Raw genomic sequence first — 12,288 nt, 5'->3', positions numbered from 1 at the left:
TATTTTCCATATACCACATCCATGGTCTGGTGAGTGCCATAAAGTTGTAGGTACCTTTTGGCATGTTTAAGTAAATCAGATGTTTAACTGAAATGATACAGGTAGTAAAGAACCTTTTAGATATAAGGCTGAACAATTTTTTCAGCTTTATGTGGTAATGTTAGCTCTTAGTAATATTATAGTAACAGAGGACAGCTGGTTCGAGTAGTGACACCATTAGTTTTACTTTCTTTGTCTTAACCTAAAATTTTCGTATTATCATCTTCACAGATTCAGTATTTCCATTGTTATGTCCTGCAAAGATGATGTTATCCAGCATTGCTATGCATAGATCTTTTGCACATTTCTTTCATGTGATAGTCATACATCTATTTTGTTTTCAATACTATTATGTGACTTGATTTCTTTCTTCAGTAATGGAAGAGTTGAAATTTTCTCTGATTGTATATCATGTTCTTTGACTTATTGGAAGACTTAGGTGATAATTGTCTGCAGGTTATCAGTGTTCTATTTTACTAAGATTGCTCTTTACCTGCCCACTATTCTGCTGTTATACTGAACTGGACTATTTTGTTGGAAAAGGGCAAGTTCTTTGAATAGAGCTATCATTTGTCTTCCTCCATTTTCAATATTCAACCAAACATAAAATTAGACAAAGCAGTTTCTTTATTGCCTTTTATGTCCATTTTGCAACACTATATGGCTTTTTTATCTTTTTCTCTTGTTATTAAGTTGATTTCTTTTTGTTTCACAAAATTTTAAGTGGTCGATTGGAAGTTTTGGCTGTTTGGTGCATGTTAATTTTGTTATTAGTTTAAAACAGATTTTTAATGTTATGATATGAAGTTATTATTCTGTCAGTCTAGATAGAATAAATATATAGATATATGATATGAAGTTTATAAGTATATTATCTCAAGTAAGTGTGAAGAGTACTTGCTGAAATGCTAAAAGCCTATGATGTGAATAGAAGATTCTTTTATTGATTACCAGTACAGTATTTCACTGTCAGTCTTTCAAAGACTACCCTTATTTATAATCCTTTTTGCCAGGCTCTGCCTGGCTGTGTTTACACCTAAAGGGAAAAGTCACCTTTGGTAAAGCTGCATCATATTGTCAGTGGATGAAAAAGAGTACTCTCCGAGGAACTTCCTGTTCCAAAGAAGTCCATCATCACCCGGCTGTTGAATTGAACACAACCCAAAAAAATGCAGGAGCCCGATAGATTGGTCCAAGGGCTGTATATTAACTCTTGTTAGATACTGTTAAGTTAAATAGATAGAAATATTTTTGATAAATGAGATTAGATTTAAAGGTAATATTATGAATTGACTGTAGGAGTTTAGAAGTTGCTTATGGGATTATGAGTCTTGAATTCCTGAGAATCTGACTGTACAGTTACTGTGCCAGTGCACCTCTGATCTTTCTCTGCATCATAGCATTCCGTTGTGGATGCTGTATTGCCATTCCAAATGTTGTATCTATAAACATTGTATGCTGTATTGATATATTAATACTTTGAAGAATTCAGTGTTTTTACGACTTTCCTTATATTTTAACTATAGTTATCGCCAAGCTCATATATGAGGCTATATGAATGCTTTGAAGAATTTAGTATTTCTACAAAGACTACCTGTAATTCTACTACAGGCATCAGATAGCTGATGTGTGAGATATTAAGAACAATAGTGATGAGCGTGCCCTATTCATATTTCAAGAAAACTGGCTTTGTCAGTCAGCTGCTCAGAAACCTTTGAATTTGAAGCATGACATTGTTGAGGCAGCCATATGAATGCCTATCCATTTGATAGAAGATGGCAGGTCAGTTCTGGTTTTACAGAAATGGAATTTTGGGCTGATGGTGGGCTCATCATTGTCATGTTGAGCACCTCTGTTTTAAGCAGATGTTTCCAGACTCCACCTTCAAATAATTGCACCAGGAACAAAAAGTCACCTTCTGCAGGTCTCTTTCATCATCAGTGGACAGAAAGGAGTTCAGTCTCGTCAAGGAACTTCTCTCACCAAATGAGTCCATCATTTCGTTGCTCCTGCATAGAGTACAGCTTTGAAGCTGTAGGCACATCTATCAATAATTGGTGTTAAAAAAGAATGTTAAATAGCTATGAAGATGTTCACATATCATCATACATTAGTTACATTGAGAATGGCAATTAGGAAAGGCATTTCAAAGCTTTTAAATAGTAGAATGTTTTCAAATTTATCATGGTTCACTTAATAAATGCTGATTTTGGAAAAGTATGAAGGACTGTTGGTGTTGCCAGTTGAGCTGAATTGGTTTAGAATTTGTTAATAGGAATCATATCTCAGTAAATGTAAGTGTTGCTGGAATGAGTTTTAGTGCACTGTCACTGCTTATTGTTTGAAGTAATCATTTGCTTTCTTACTGAAGAAAGAAATGGATAATTTATTAAAAAGCAGACCTTATTCAGTTGTTTTCCATTTAAGGTAATGTTTTCTTTTCCACCCATGCCTGACCCCCTAGATTTGAAAAAAAAAAAAAAAAGGAAGCAGTGAATACCTTTGTCATGTATGAGGCATGAATATAACTGGTCAGTTTATGAAGTAGTGGCTCCCACAATTGCTGATAGTCAATATTTTGTTGTAGATAACCCACAGTTGCTAATTCAGTAGTAAAGTGTACCTCATTTTGAATAGTCATTAATACTTTGAATAACCTGCAAGTACTAATACAGTAATTAATACTTTATATTGAATATCATGTTGTTACTAATTGAATAACCTACAAATACTGATACAGCAGTTAATACTTTATTTTGAATAACTTTTATGAAAGTGTCCTTTGAATGATATTGAATTATTTTGTATAGAAGTGTTCTTTGAGTAATTAAGTTGTTTTCATTTTGTTTCATGTACTGATTTGATATATTTGCTAAAACAAATTATGATGTTGTTTCAGATAGTGTGTCATAGTAGTTCATAGTTCAACGGAATCCAAAGTTACTAGTCAGAAGGTGAGTAATGGTCATATTATTAGTAAAGAAACACAGCTTTAGTATTTTATAAGGTGAGGTTGATGCATTCTTAAGTGAGCAGTACACACTCACTTCCACGCTTGAAAAGGTAGATTTGTTTATGAATTCAATCACATTTTTGTAAAGCAAGACTGAGATAGCTAATTTTCATACACATTAAACATCATGCATAATACCCAGGATTTTAATTAGTATATTTTAGAGTATCTCTCTTAACAGTGTCTTGCAGTGGGGGTTCTTTTATATGTGTAGGAAGTGATGTATAAGCCTGACATAACATTTTAAACTACAGTAATGTGTTTTTGCAGGGGGCTTGTTATATATATTAGTGCAGCCTCTTAGTTAGTTGTGTATGGCACCCACAGCAAAATATTTGTATTTTTTAAGCTTGTGCTGTCTGAGAGAGAATATTTCAATTTGAATATTCCAGAGGAAGATTGTGAAGACTGCACTGCATTTAGAAAATTTAAATTCACAGGTTATAAGACTTAAGATGAAAAAACAAGATAAGGCATGTTCCAAACATTTAACACTTGCTGTATATATTTGTATGTTACTAGGAGAATATTTGTAGACACTGAATGGAAATTTTTTTGAAGGAAGAATTTAGTGGTGTGTTTGGAGGTTTAATATTCTTTGATTATTTGATATAGTATTGTAGATTACTTGAAGTTATAACAAGTGGACAGTCAAATATGGCGTCCGAAGTCCTAAGACTAAATGTCTATTATCAAAGGATATCTAAAGTATGTTATTCGCGAGTGGAAAATTGCAGTTTCAGCCTGTTATTTATTACTAGACATCCCAATCTCATCAATGATAAATGTCTTTCCATCTACTGCGATGAACAGATTGGTGTATGTACAAGTTCATTTATGTTTGAGGCTGGCATTATATTCGATGTTTATGTTGTATCTTTTGTTGTTGGTCCTTTTGTTGTAACTGGGTTTTTTATTGGTTACAAATGACATCAGTCTTGTGAAATACACAGGGTCTTGCATATTGCGTGTATATTGGATCAAGATAGAAGATTCTAAGACCAATCACGTCATGATTTATATAGATACATTAAAGTGCATTGAAAATAATATGAATATTTGACAGTAAATATTTGACGTTTATTTTTTAATATATTGTTGATATAAATGGACTTTGCTGACATGCAATGTAAATAGAATTTTTTAGGATCTAAAATAGCATTTCATTACAGTACCATGAAAGCGACAACATTGTTAATGTTCACATTTAGTAAAGAATAGCAGAGAACTTTGTGTAGTCAATTATTCATGTGTATTAATGTAAATAGGGTTTGGATCACTGGATTCTAGTTTTGCAAATGTATTTTTAGTGGCCTTTTGTAAAATTGGCATACGTATTGAAAAGATAAAAGCCCTTAGCCCATTGTGAGGTAAAGTTGTCTAGTCATTAGCATTATATTGTTAGGCAGAAATATGTTTGAGTGTTGTGTTTTGACGAAGCTAATTAGTGCAAATTTTTTCCATCAAACAGAATTGCTATTGACTCTTTTAATGAAATGCCGGACTTTTAGTCTCTGACGGAGTATTTTAGTCCTCGTTTACCATAACCTTTAGCCACTCAAAAAGTGATAACTCTGGAAGCTGTACATCTCTCCGCTGACGATGACATAGCCATGCCGAAAGTACCATTCCGCTTGAAGTATTACCGCTTACTGGTGGAGTGTGTGCTTGTGTGATTATTATTGTTGGTGTTTTTCTGGGAGAAATTTTTACATTCGTTCCCCCCGTCTCTTAACCCTGTGTGTGTCTGTTGATAGATAGGCATATAAATAGATAACGTGTTGTTCCTGGACTCCGCCTGCTTGTGTTTTCGTCAGTGGACAGTAAGTACGTGTGGTCGAGGGCCTTTTCTGCAGCAGTTATTTAATTCCAACTTCCCCTGCTTCCGCGTTAAGTGCAGCCTCGAAGCTGCAGGAGCGTCTTACAGGGGGTTTCAACCCTTCATAACTGTGAACGTGCGCATTTGTCATTCACCTTACCGCAAGCGAGACATTTACAGTCATCCACAGTGCTGCAGTATGGCCAGTACTCTTTAGATATTTAAGCTCCAGCGCAGCAGGAAGGTGTTAACACCACGCCTGAGTCATTAAAAGTTTGGCGCGGCACTGCATTTAAAGTACGGGCGCCCGCAGGCATTTAACGTCTTCGGAGGGTTGGGAGTTTAAATGCCTCAGGCGTCCAGAATCCGGTCTAGTTACGGTAGTTTAGTAATTCTAATTGGTGCCTGTGCACTTTTAAATATCTCGGTCCCTTTGGTGGTTGATTATATACCTCAGATGTAGGTGTTATTACGTTAGTTTTGAGGTATTGAAATTGGCGCCTTACACATTTAAAGCGTCTCGGGCGCAATGGGATTTAAGTTGGCGCCCGAGAAATGTAAACATGTCGGGCGCGCTGGTATTTAAATACCTCAGGCGTACTATGTTTTGCGGTAGTTTCGAGTTGTTTAGATTTGAGGTTTGGGTAATTTAAGCTACAGGCTCATGGGGCTTGAATTTCTTCAGGTGCATGGTGTTGTTAAGGTACTTTGAGTAATTCAAACTGATAGCCGAGAAATTTAAACATTTCGAGCGCATTTAGGTATAAATATCTCATGTCTCCCCGTCATTGTTAAGGCAGTTGTAATGTAATTGAATTGGCGGTCGAGGGCTGCACTTGAGTCGACTATAAACAGTCGCCCGAAGAATATATAAAACTTATATGCTCCTGATGGGTTCAGATCGGTGCGTGAGGGGCGTAGACATCAGAAGGCTTGAGACCTGTTGGCTTAGCTGTGCTCTAACTAGCAGCAGCGCTTACGCTACGCTAGAGTTTCTATATAAACCTCTCTCAGAACAAGTAACTGTCAGCTGTCACCTAGATCCTGCCTCGTTCGCCCATGTTTACATTCCTCCCACCATTTTATGTAACCTCAACACCTTTACACCACAATCCTCGCGCCCTCCTCGCTCGCCTCGCAAACACACGACGCATGCCAATCTCTCTCTCTCTCTCTCTCTCTCTCTCTCTCTCTCTCTCTCTCTCTCTCTCTCTCTCTCTCCCTTGGATTTGTTTGAAGTCAACGCTTCAGGGGCTGTTAGGGGTCACTGCTTTGCCCTGGCAGTTGTCTTATCTCTCTACCTTGCACACGTGCGCTGCTGGCTCTCGTTTCATAAACATATGGTCTCTCCATTTCACCCATAACAATTAACAGAACGTAACTCATGTGACACGTTCTCTATATTTTCTTACGGTGAGCGCTACGCGCTAGTCCTAGCTTAACCGATTGGTGAAACCATGCAAGTATAACCTAAACTTTTAGCATTTTTTACTCCTCATGAAATATTAAACCAGGGGCCATTGAACTTAAAATGAGCGCCGTCATACTTCTCTTCATTTGCCCATGTTGAACACACGCAAGGCATTATGATTTGGACAGCTCCATCAACGCCACAAGTCACTCCTAACCCCCGCTAGAATTGAGATATTCGCGTGATTGTTATCTTGCACCCAGATGGTCTGTAATGGAAATATTAAATACGTTCTCAAGAACATTTTGTCGGAAGAAATATTTCTTATGTTTCACTTCTTTAAAGTCTTCAGAGATACATAAGAAGATGAAAGTCTTTTGCGTGTCTTTTGAGTTGCTGGGAGGACACGCAGTCTGACTTGAATGAGGAAGTAATCATCATTTCACCTGGACTCGTGGTGGATCACCACGGACGTCGCGTTTGTCTGTACTTGTTCGCTGTTTAACGGAAGACGACAACTCATATTTTGAATGCATTCACTCGTGTGATATTGAACGATGCGAGTGTGTTGGTTGACCTTATGACTAGGTACATGTTTACAAGTTTTATGTGAGGAGAGGATTTTTTTTTGTAGATGTTGGAGATGAATCGTTATCTCTTTACTGAGTTTGGGAAGGAGTTTGGTGTTCTAGTTGATTTGATTTGAATGGATGTACCTTTGAAGGAGTATACACTCAAGGGTTATTATACTGACGTGTCGTATTTGGTTGTACACATTCAAGGTGACACGATTTCGCCTTTATGATTTGAGGTACACATTGTTAGCGAACGACCTTATTGACATCATATCCATTTGACGCACTCATTATTGGCTGACGATCGTGTCATCGCTGCTCGTTAGTTATTATTTTTTCCTCGTTAGAAATGTTGATGGTTGTCTCATCTGTGTGGAGATCCCACAAGGTGTTTGACCTCACGTTCCGCGTTGGGCAATAGAGTTAGAAGGGGTAGCGCTGCGTGTTCAAGGTTATTATAACGGTAGACTTGAAAGCTGTCATTCCCCGTGTGTGTGTGTGTGTCTCTGAATGGTGGTTCATTACTTAAGCAGTTTGAGCTGACGAGGGGTGGGAGTGGGGGGAATGTTTAAGAAGCAGGGTCTAATGACCCGAGGTTGTTTGAGGGGTTAATGATCGCGATGTAGTGATAGCTGAGGGATAATGACCTTCAGGCTCTGGAGCTGATGATTCAGTGTGTTGGAGGTCATTACCCCCCTTGTAAGAGGTTAAGCCAGCCAGCATAGGCGCGTGAAGAATGAAATTCATTTGGAACACTAGAGGCGATTGACCCTTCAAGGCATCAGCTTTCATGTTGGTAAGACACGTTCATGTATGATTGGGATGCCATTTTCTTCCCTCTTGCCTAGTTCTGCAAAGGTTGGCGCTGGTTGAAGGAGGTAACCAGCTTACAAATTCTTTCACAAGTTCTAATCTGATTATTTTGTGCATTTTTTTCTATGTTTGAATGTGCATTTTTTTTCTATGTTTAAAATCGTCCTTTAGTTGCTGGAATATGTCTCGACGGTGAACGGTTCCTTGAAAGATGACAAGAGAGAACAACCAGAGGTCTTAGCGGGAAAATCAGGCAAAAGACTGGATAGAAAAAAAAAAGAAAAGAAAGTGCAAGGAAGAACTCTTAGCCGTGAGTTATGTGGATGACTGGAATGAACTTGTGTTGAAACTATGAATGCGGACAACAATACCTGAAGTTTAAAGCGGTGTATGTGGCAGTAAAGAAAGTTAACGAGTGGGCCACACTAATGTACATTACAAATAAGTTGATTACGAATGGGTCATTAATAACACACACACACACACACACACACACACACACAAGGAAAAGTCGGTTGCTAGGTATATTGTTGGTTGGCTGTTTAAACTGACCATACGGGGTAAGAGGCGATGCAAATGTTGGTCAAGAGTTAATCTCTCTCTCTCTCTCTCTCTCTCTCTCTCTCTCTCTCTCTCTCTCTCTCTCTCGTGCAGCCCGTCATAATATATGTTTACGTGTGTATGTGTGTGTGTGTGTGTGTGTGTGTGTGTGTTTGGTGAGGGAGTGTGGGGTCATGCGCCGGTGGCTTGAAAGCGAGATCCTGCCTCCCCCCCCCCCCATTCAAACCCCCTACCTTGTCCTGCCCTTCCATGTCCCTGGCTTGCTGGCTGGGCCTCCGACGCCACCATTGTCCAGGTTATTTTTGTCTGCTGGTTTACACCACCAGGGGCCCTGGGGGAGGGAAACTGCCCTCCCCCCACCCGTCGCGGGGTGAGGAGGTGGGATGGTCGTGGGAGTGGTGCATGGTGGGTGAGAGAGAGAGAGAGAGAGAGAGAGAGAGAGAGAGAGAGAGAGAGAGAGAGAGAGAGAGAGGCGTGGTGGTAGGAGTGGGAGGGAAGGAATAGTGGATATGCAAGGGAATGCTGCTCGTTGGCAAGGTGAGGGGGGAAGGCCATGTATGAAGAGAGAGAGAGAGAGAGAGAGAGAGAGAGAGAGAGAGAGAGAGAGAGAGAGAGAGAGAGACCAGGTGTGAAGAGAGAGAGAGAGAGAGAGAGAGAGAGAGAGAGAGAGAGAGAGAGAGAGAGAGAGAGACCAGGTGTGAAGAGAGAGAGAGAGAGAGAGAGAGAGAGAGAGAGAGAGAGAGAGAGAGAGAGAGAGAGAGAGAGAGAGACAGAGAGAGAGAGAGACCAGGTGTGAAGAGAGAGACCATATGTGAAGGGAGAGACCATGTGTGGAGGGAGAGACCATGTGGACGAAAGGACCATGTGTGGAGGGAGAGACCATGTGTGGAGGGAGAGACCATGTCGGGGAGGCGAGGCCTTCCTTGTAGGAGGTACGAGACCATGATGTGTGAGGTGGTCAGGGATGGTGGAGGTATTGAGCTGTGCCCCACGCCCCAGACGGCAAACAATTTGTCAGTCTAGGTGCCACTGGCCTGACGACGTCAGCTCACGCCACCACAACCCCGCTGACGCCGCCTCTCATGACCACCTGTGCTGACCATCACTAGCTGACGCCCCTGTCACCACCACTTGCTGACGCCACAACCCCCACTACCCCGCCGCCTGTTGACTTCATAGTCAACACCTACTGACCCCACCACCTCTTCCATGACCTTCCGTGTTGCAGGAGGGCCTTGAGTTACGAGACGTGAGGTTGCAGGGACTGTTGCACGTCGTGTTTAAGCTTGATAACGTGTTGCTTGCATATGGAACACTATGAGAAATACGGTCACCCTTCTTCATCATGTGGATCCGCTAAATGAGGATAGAAGTGTCTTATTATAACTCTCAGCACGTATATATATATATATATATATATATATATATATATATATATATATATATATATATATATATATATATATGCTTATCTTATATCGGGAGAGATAAGAGTATCAGCGTTGATAATGTTGATTCCCTCCATGTCGATTAGAGATTACACTATCTCTACTCCTGTAACCCATGAGCTCGTATATAGACAAGTTTGTTCGCATATGGAACTGTGATTGAGAGAGAGAGAGAGAGAGAGAGAGAGAGAGAGAGAGAGAGAGAGAGAGAGAGAGAGATGGGATGAAACAGACTGTGTCAAATTTATGGGCCTGGCGAGCAGTTGTGGCCGGACCGTATGACTGGCCAGGCTGAGTAATGCCAAACTGGTTCATAAATAGGGAGAAGGGGAAAAAAAAAAAATTGGTGCACATATGCACCTGCTGCGCGCGAATTGATGGTGCGGGCTTCAACATTTAGTGTCCACTTATTGCTGTTTGTAGAGTACAGGGGGCGGCGCTCTCGTGTATATATATATATATATATATATATATATATATATATATATATATATATATACACGAGAGAGAGAGAGAGAGAGAGAGAGAGAGAGAGAGAGAGAGAGAGAGAGAGGTTCGTGTCCCCCAGTTCCCCATGGTGACCGTTGAGGAAGAGGGACAAGCCTGTGTGCCTCGCTTATGGACTGAGAAAGGCCGTGTTATGGCTTGAATAGAAAGGGATTTTAAAGGGAGTTTGAACTCGCTTTTGATGTGCCTGGAAGACCCACCACCAGGTGCTGGTTTGGGAGAGAGCCCGGTGGAACGGAGGTCGTCGCATGCGTGCGAGGGAGGTAAATGTGAGAGGGAATACGTCTTTAGGGAGATCGACACCACATGATCTTATTGTCCAGTCACTTCGGGAGACGAGGTTGTTGTTGGTCGGGGTGATTGATTGATGGACGGTTGCTGCTCTGGTCACAGTGGAACGCCTTGGAAATGAATGAATGAATGGGTGTATTGTAGTGTTTTGATGCTCAGCGGGAGTAAGACAGAGTGTTGGGGAAAAATGGAGTCTGGTGATGTGTATAGGAGGGAGGGTGTTGAGACGAAATGTGGCTTCCAGTTCGAATTGGATCTTGTCGGGTGCCAGTACTGTAATGCCAGAGACCGCGGGATCTTTTTTGAATCAGTCAGGGTGGAAATGGAAGAGTGAAGATCATAGGAGAACATTTGATTGGGGGAAAGGGTCAAGGTGTAAGAGCTTTTTAGTGGACGTTTGAGTTCATGTATTTCAGTCGAAGTAAGGGCGTGCTGTAGAGAAGGAGAGACGGTTGATCTACGTAGTTTAAGTGATTAGTCGGTCGCGTGTGAGCGTCGGAAGAGCGATCGGAAACGCTCGTCACCGCTCCCGTCCGTCCGCATCGTAGTGTGTGAATTGATACGTTAGTCATCCGACGGTAGAGAACGGGTCGTATGCCGTCGCTTGTGAGGTCCGTGTGGAGGACGAGTCGCTCGCGTGACGTCAGTTGCGAGTCGTGTGACGGTGGAGAGAGAGAGAGAGAGAGAGAGAGAGAGAGAGAGAGAGAGAGAGAGAGAGAGAGAGAGAGAGAGAGTCGCGTGACGTCACACACAAAAGCCCAGTGGTATGAATGGAGATGCGAGACAGCTGACGGCGGTGACGTCGTTTGCTCGGGGCCGTGTACGTTACGTGCGCGTGACGAAGAAGTCGCAGACATCATCGAGTCACGCGAGGAGTGGCTGATTGTCACGAAGTCACCTTCCCTCCCCTTCGTCCAGCGAGTGGTGTGTGGAGTCCTCTTCCCTCTTCCGCCTTTCCCGTCGTAACCTCTCTCCCCTTCCTGGAGAGCCGAGTGTTAGGGGGAAAAAAATATATAAAGGACGCGGAAGGAACTGAGACTTGTTTCCTCCCGCATTCGTCTCGTTCCTATCTGTTGTTATCTTGTGCTTTCGTGCGAGATGGCCAGGATTAGGGCTCTCTCTCTCTCTCTCTCTCTCTCTCTCTCTCTCTCTCTCTCTCTCTCTCTCTCTGTAAATAGACCAGTATGGCCTTCCCGAGATAGCTTGGACTGTGTGTATGTGGGAGGCGTCAAGTTGATAACTGGTTTGCATGCATTACACGAACGTTGAAGCCGACGATGCAACCATTATACCTAAGGGTCGTATAGTCTTTCTTATTCAGGGGATTCGAACTCTTTGTACTCAAGGTTACTCAAGGTTACTCAAGGGTACCCTTCGTACTCAAGGGTCGTACCGTCGTGCTCAAATGATTTTGATATATATATATATATATATATATATATATATATATATATATATATATATATATATATATTTCGTTAGGCTTTCGCAACATAACCTAATTTCAGTGCGATTTAAGTTGGAAGATGAGCTGCATTAGATGTCGGGCTGGGATAATTTCATCAGTAAATCGCGATGATAGCGTTACATTTTTCAGCGCCCAGCAGAGATCTGATTGGGGAAAATTCGTGAACGATATATATCAATGTACTTATAGTTTCCCAGAGGCGAAAGGCGATTTTCAAATTGTTACGCATCAATGCCTCACTTATTTTTTTTTTTCGTAAAGAATCTTGAACTTGGGGAAAGGAGCGGCAAGTTTATTGAGGTCAAAACTCAAAGAGTTTGACCAAAGTCAAGTCGCGAAACTT

General features: G+C 41.3%; 1 protein-coding gene across 2 annotated transcripts in view; it reads left to right on the top strand.

The window, feature by feature from the left end:
* Positions 1 to 12,288, top strand: part of ZnT63C (zinc transporter 63C) — a 143,137-nt gene that overhangs the window by 1,196 nt on the left and 129,653 nt on the right. The window contains exon 2 of one of the 2 annotated variants that reach the window (XR_011715098.1): positions 2,943 to 2,993. The gene's annotated coding sequence lies outside the window, so the exon portion shown is untranslated. Of the gene's footprint in view, positions 1 to 2,938; positions 2,994 to 12,288 lie in introns of both variants that reach the window. The other variant, XM_071681808.1, reaches the window with a different exon arrangement.

This window comes from Panulirus ornatus, chromosome 33 (assembly GCF_036320965.1).
Source record: "Panulirus ornatus isolate Po-2019 chromosome 33, ASM3632096v1, whole genome shotgun sequence".
Lineage (NCBI taxonomy): Eukaryota > Metazoa > Arthropoda > Malacostraca > Decapoda > Palinuridae > Panulirus > Panulirus ornatus.
Note: the sequence above shows the minus strand (reverse complement) of the source record. Positions and strands in the feature narration are given on the sequence as shown.